This window comes from Otolemur garnettii, unplaced genomic scaffold, assembly GCF_000181295.1.
Source record: "Otolemur garnettii isolate 467f Iridium unplaced genomic scaffold, OtoGar3 scaffold00011, whole genome shotgun sequence".
NCBI lineage: Eukaryota > Metazoa > Chordata > Mammalia > Primates > Galagidae > Otolemur > Otolemur garnettii.
The window spans coordinates 27876524-27883237 of NW_003852406.1; the positions used below are offsets into that span (position 1 = coordinate 27876524).

A 6714-nucleotide genomic window follows, 5' to 3' on the forward strand; every position below is an offset into this window, starting at 1 on the left:
AAAAAAAAAAAAAAAAACTTTATGATTTATAAACAGTGCTACTTTGCACATATCTTTGTTTTTCTTCCCATACAATTTGTTGGTGAGATCATACAGATGTATGTAACTCCAGCATGTCTGTTTTCATTGCTACATGGCATTCCCTTGTATGATGATACCACATCTGTACTTTCCTCCTCTAGTGACAGATATTTAAGGCATTTCAGATTTTCCACTATTATAAGTGTGAATGTTCTTGTACCCACTCTCCTGCACATGCTTTAGGGAATTCCTGGGCCATAGAATGTGCTTCTTTTCAACTTGACTAGATATACACCAAGTTGCTAGCCACTCCTTGCCCTCCCTGGTAGCAGATACTCTGCCTGCATTGTCTTAACACCCTAGGGGTCCCAGGAGGCTGGACTTGAACTCCTGGGAATTCTTAGCCCCACTAGGGGAAAAGAATCACCCCATTTCATAGATGAAGCACGTATTAGTTATCTGTTGCTGCCTAACAAATCACTCCAAAATGTACTGGCTTAAAACAATAGATATGTATTATCTCACAGTGTCTATGAGCCAGGAATCCACGTGAGGTTTAGCCAGGTGTCTCTATCTCAGGTCTCTCACAAGGCCAGAAGTTTAGTCATCCAGAGGCCCAACTCAGGGAGGAACTGCTTCATGTGGCTACTGGAAGGTCTCAAGGTCTTGAGGTGTATTGATTAGAGGTTTCAGTTCATTTCCACATGGACTTCTCTACAGGGCTGCCCAAAACACAGCAGTTGCTTCCCTCATAGCAAACGAGCAAGCAATCGAGAGAGGGTACCCAAGATGGAAGCCACAGGTTTTATGTAATCTAATCTCAGAAGTGACATGGCATCACTTATGCCATATCCTGTTCTTTAGAAGTAAGTCAGTTGGTCCATCCCATACTTAAGGGGATGGATTACATAAGCAGGGAAATCCCAGAAGGCGGGAACCACTGAGGGTCATTTTAGGGGCCTACCATTGGGCAACAGAGGCTCAGACAGGTAAAGTGACTTGCCCAGAGTCATACAGCAGTAAGGGTCAGAGTCAGAACTAGAACCAAAGACTATGTGGGCCTGAAGCTGGATGCCCTCTGAGGCGCCGTGCTGCCTTTAACTTAAGTTAATAACAGGTTCCGACTTAAGTTAATAAACAAATCTCCTGCACAACAGAACTCAAGACAAGCACTTAATGAATGGATTTGCTAATAGTGCTGCCTGTTTGCACACATTAGCTCAAGTCCCCCTGACATGATCCATGGGGACAGCTGAGCCAGGCTCTCAGGAGCCGCTCTGCCAAGCACTGAGCCCAGGTTCCCAAAGAGCCAGGGACCAGTCCCTTTACACAAACCACGTTTTCTATTTACTTTTGTGTTTATGCTCCCAATTTAATCTTTTTTTTTTTTTAATGGAGTGCACACTTCTCTCACCTCTTAAGGAAAGCTAACTGCATCCCATGGTAACTCAAAGCCAGGAACTCTGGTGTCTTCCTAGAGAGACCTCAGGTGGGCAGTGCTAAGGTGCCTTCACTGACTGACCTTGACCAACTTCCTGCCTCTTGGCCTCTGAAGAAGCAGCAGCCAGGCAGCCTGGAGCATCTCGTTTCCCTGCTGGGCCCTCTGCTTCAAGTCCTCTAAGACCTGTGAGTCTCCCCCTAACTCTCAATGCCATTCCCAACAGAGGAAGCTGCTGCCCACGGTGCTTCCAGACAAGTGCCGTATCACTCATGTTGAAACCCTGAGATGGCAGCATCAGTGATCAGCGCACTGAGAGGAGGGGAGTGAGAATTGAGGGTTCAGCAGTATCCCTGCCCCCATGCTCTGACCCCTTTTCTAGGGGGAGCCATTGGTCCTTCCTGACTGCAGGACTTTTGCTGGGTTTAATTCACACGCTTCAGGCCTCTAGAATTGGGGCTCTGGACCCTGCTGTGGAAACTGGAGGAGACAAAGGATCAATCCCTACCTTCAGCATATTCCTGGTTCTCAGAGGACAGGGAACTTGGTCTAGGCTTCTCCGAATGGAAATGCTGAAAGTGATGTTAGGATAGATCTCTGACTCCGCAGAGGAGGGGTGGGGCAGAGAGCGACCCTAACAGTAAGTGTGATAACCTAAAACTGCCTGAGTCTATGGAGCACCTGCTGTGGGACGTGGGCTCAGCATCAGTGAATCCTGGATGCACATTTCGTGAGGCCTCACACCACCCTTGAAATTGGTTCTGCTGATGGTCTCATAGGACAGAAGAAATTGAGGCAAAGTGAGGTGCTTAAGGACAGAGCCCAGCTCAGAGGGGAAACTGAGGTTTCCAGAGCAGGTTTCTGGAAGGAGGAACTTAGGGTCCTGAGTCAGAGGAGAGGAGGGGAGAGGACTCAAGAGTCAAAGAAAGCTGTCCATGACAGGACAAGGCTACAGCAGGGGCCAGGAAGAGGATGCCCCATTTAAGTGGGGTGCACGTTCCACACTCCTGCCCTTGGAACCACAACCTGTACCCACCATGGGTGTCCCTGTATGTCAACCAGCACATTTCTGTATACATTGGGCTAGCCACTGTGGGGAAAGGTCGCCTCCCTGTGCTGGCTGTGCCATGTAGGACGTGGAGGGCCAGAGCCAGGGAGCACCTGGGACAAAGTACCTTATTCTAAGATCCCTAGGCCCCACCGTTTGCACATGCCTACATAGGAACCTGGTGTCCCTGAGTCCCCTCTGTCTCCTGAGGAGGGGCTTAGGAGGAGGCAGGAAGGCCCTAAGCCTGGGCACATCTCCAGGCCCACCTCCATGAGGGGATTTCCCTACGAGTCCCCTCAGGTGCCCTCATCCCTTGCTGGCCTCCACCGCTGCGCCACTGCAGGGCCCTGACCCTATGGATTTCCTGCCACTTCTCAAGCCACTTCACTCTAGCCCGAGTGTCTAGGACTTCATTACACCAGCGGCCTCAGCAACCCCAGCTTGGAGGCCTGTGAGAGCTGAAAGGGAGTGCTGGGCCTCTACTGTGGCTCCCAGAGGCTAACAGCCCCCAGCTTCTAGGCTCAGCCTTCTAGAGACTCAAGGTCCTCCAAGGAGCCCCCACTTGAGACCTCATCCCACGGTCTAGGCAGGCCTACAGAGTCCTGAGCTTAGAGTCTCCCCAAGCCATCCTGCCTAATTGCATAGCTGGGGGCACTTCAGACCTAAGAAGGGGCAGTAAGCTCCTCAAGATCACACAGCAAGTTACCAAGTTCATTTGTGGCATAAAATGGAACATGGAGTGCACCTGAGCACCCAGCTCCACAGGGGACCTGCAGCTGCATGCCAGCTCCACCCCACTCCCCTAACCCTGCTCCATGCCCAGTGCCACTTGCCCAGCTCCCACTTACCTCCCCAGCTCCTGTTCTCCGTTTTTTTTGCTAATTAGAGGTCTCAGCAATGACTCTACTGTCCCAGCCATTTTAGAGCCCTCATTAATTTCAAGTGCCTTCAGAAATAATCATCATCGTAAAACCCTGCGAGCTGCTGAGATGCAAGCAGCCAGGGCCGGCGCAGAGCAGGCATGCAAGCAGTGTGTGTGCCACCCTCTCCTTCCTGGGCCCGGGGAACCCCTGGGCCCCACCCTGGCCCCACCTCCTGCCATTTCAACCTCCCAGAGTGAGTGGAGAGCAGGGCTTGGGCTCTGACATCAGACACACACACAGCTTCAAACCTATCTCTACCTCTTATTTAGAGAGTGAACTTGAACAGGTCATGGGCCCTCTTAGAGCCTTGGTTTTCTCATCTGTACAATGGGAATAGCAATGCTAATCTTGACGTGAAGTGAAGAACGTAAAGTGTTGCTCAGAGCCTGGCTTATGGTGGAGGTTGAATAAACGTTAGAAGGCTCTATCCCCTCCTCCAAAATCTCCTGGCAAACCCATGCCAGCTTCTCTGCTTTGCTTTCGGCCATCAGCTCCTGCTTTATTGAGACCTGCTGAGTTCTCATCCTGAAGTCAGGATCTGCTGTGTGCTCACCTGTGAGGCATGCGGTCGGAGCTCCTAGCCTGAGGACAGAGTGGGAAGAGGTTGAGGGCCTTGCCTCTAAGGGCATTTCAATCTAGGGAGAGGAGATAGAAATAGATCAGACTCAGTTTGGTCATAAAGCACAGGTGGCAACCAGGGAGAGGGCATGCCAAGCAGGTGGATCAGCAAGGGCAAAAGCTTGGTGGTGTGGGTGAGCAGTCTTCAGCTGTAGCTTCTGGATGTAATCCCCTGCTTGTGCCAGAGAAGTCTTGGACTGTGCCATTCTCATGTGTTACTTCTCTGTGGCCTCCGTTGAGGACCACCTCATAGGACAGGAACAAAGAGATGCTTGTTTCACAGCTCATGCAGAGGCATCTGTCTGAGTGGGGACCAGTAACAGGGTCTCCCTTTCCTGGGGTCTCTGAGTTACAACGTTAGGAGCCTGCTCTCTCACCAGGCCCAGGCTGGACCCTCAAAAGGCCTCCCCTCCAAATTGTTCCCCCAAAGCCCCTCTCTCCTCATTATTTCCATTAGTGAAATAAGACAAGGAGATCTGGGAGGGGTCATTTCTTTTGGAGACACAGGGAAGGCCAAATGCTTGGATACCGTTTCTAATGGGAAACTAAGGCTGGGGGGCAATTCCTCCCAGACACAGTTACGCTGTCATCCCTGCTGCCTCCAAAGCACAGAGGGATAATTGTGAGTGTCAAAAGACCCCATCTCAGGAGGTCAGCTTCCTCAGCCAGCACCTGGGAGTTGGAGGGTAGAAGCAATGGACTCTCCCCCATTTCTCCGCCAAGATCACTGAGGCAGGGAGCAGGTGAGTCGGGGGCGGAGATGTGCGGTGGCCGCGCCTTGCCTGCGTCAGTCGCCGCACCAGGAATAGCCCCCGCCCCCGCCCCCGCCCCCCAGCGGGTCTGCGCGCCCGCCGGGTGCCTGGCAGAGCCTTTACGCAGGAGCTTGCGAGCGTCTATTCCTGTCGGGCTGGTGGGAGGAGGCGGCGCGGGAGGGCGGGAGCTCACGGGTAACTCACAAACAGCCGGGGGTGGGGGGCTGGAGAGTCTGGGGAGGGGTCCAAGCTGCACGGAGTTGAGGGGCGGGCGCCTGCGCTGGGCTCTGGACGGGAGGGGGACTCCTGCACTCCTCCTCCCCACTTACCCGCCCACCTGCCAGTCCCTCTGCCAAGCCTGCCCCCTGCTGGTTTACTCAGCCCTAGAAGGCGGTTCAAATTCACTTCCCATGCCTTACGAGCTGTGTGACCACTGGCAATTCGTGCAACCTCTCTGAGCTTGGGCTTCCTTGCTTAACGGAGTGGGGAGACAGCAGTGCCTCCGCGTAGGGTTGCTGGAGGATGAATGTAGAGCACAGAGCAGAGCGTCAACACCTGCTAGGAGGGGGCTCTAGCTAGACCTAAGATGAGGATGGACAAAGCCGTAGAAGACGGTAGAGAGTTCTCCAGGCAGGACTGTCCAGAGCAACGGAGTGGCAGTGAGCCCGAGAATTGGTTTAGCTGGAACAGAAGGTATGTGCAATTCTTTGGGCTATGTATGCAGCCGAACAGGGGAGAAGCAAGATGGTGCTGGGGAAAGGGGGGTGGGGAAGTGGCCTTTCCGTCCCAGCGAGCACCTCTGCAATGGATGTCACGCAGGCTCCACGGAGGCAGGGGTGTCACTGGGAGCAGGATCCTAGGGTCTGCCTCAGAATCTGAGAGGCCTTGGGCTAGTTTCCTCCATCCCGGCCTCGGTTCTTTTACCAACCTGATCCCCTACCCTTGTGAACTCAAGGTATCAAGAACACTAATGTGCTACTGGGGATGAAGGGATGACTGTGGCTGGTGGTGTCAGCACTGATGATTATTCCAGTAAAACAGGGCTTCACGGGGTGTACAAGGGAAGAAGATGAAGTGAGTTACAGTAATAGCCTACTCTCTGTATCTGCGGGTCAAGGAGGATATGAATCTCTGAGGAGAGGTCCCATTCCTTGGGCCCATCTGAAGATGCGGCCCGGACAAGGATCCCCAGGACGGTTCTGGAGCAGGGTAGGGAACGGGAAAGCGAGGACTGAGGCCCAACAGTGCCCTCTGCTGGTCTGTATGTGCAGTGCCCGCGGCCAGAGCCGGCCAGAGAGGTCTTCTGCCCCCTGCTGGACCCGGAGCCGGCTGGGCTGGGCCACGGCCGCAAAGAGGAACCCAAGACCCTGCTCCTGGGTAAAGCCGCGGAGCCAGCGCGGCTTCCTTGCGGTCCTCTGGAGCTTTCCGCTCTGCTTGCCTAACCCTCAGGCTGCCAGGATGTGGACCCTCCAGGGTTTCGCAGACTTTCCAAGTGAAGAGGACAAGGGGCAGGACGGAGGTCTGAGCCTTGCCATGCCGTCCTCCAAACAACCCAGGCCAGTGGGGAGCCCTGTCCGTTCTCGTGCGTGCGTTCGCCCACACGGCAGTGTGCAATGACCCGCGTTAACGTGTGAACACACGCGCTCATATGCACATGTATGTGGTCACACATAATCACACGCAAGGGTGTGCGCGCGCACACGCAGGGAGGATCGCCGGCCGAGCTCCTAGGAGCCAGTGTGGCCCGGGACTCGCCGGGACCCCGGACCCAGAGGGGTGCGGCCCTGTGTGGAGCTGGGGAGCGGGATTGTGGGTTCGGGAGCCAGGCTGCCGCGCCCCTCTCCTGTGCTCCAAACCAGTTTCGCTGTCCCAATCTGTGTAGGGCAGGGGTTAGGGTGCTCCTCCCTCTCCGCC

General features: G+C 54.2%; 1 protein-coding gene across 5 annotated transcripts in view; it reads left to right on the forward strand.

Annotated features, from left to right (window-relative positions):
- Positions 1-6714, forward strand: part of LINGO1 (leucine rich repeat and Ig domain containing 1) — a 197349-nt gene that overhangs the window by 171979 nt on the left and 18656 nt on the right. The gene's annotated exons all lie outside the window — the stretch shown is intronic.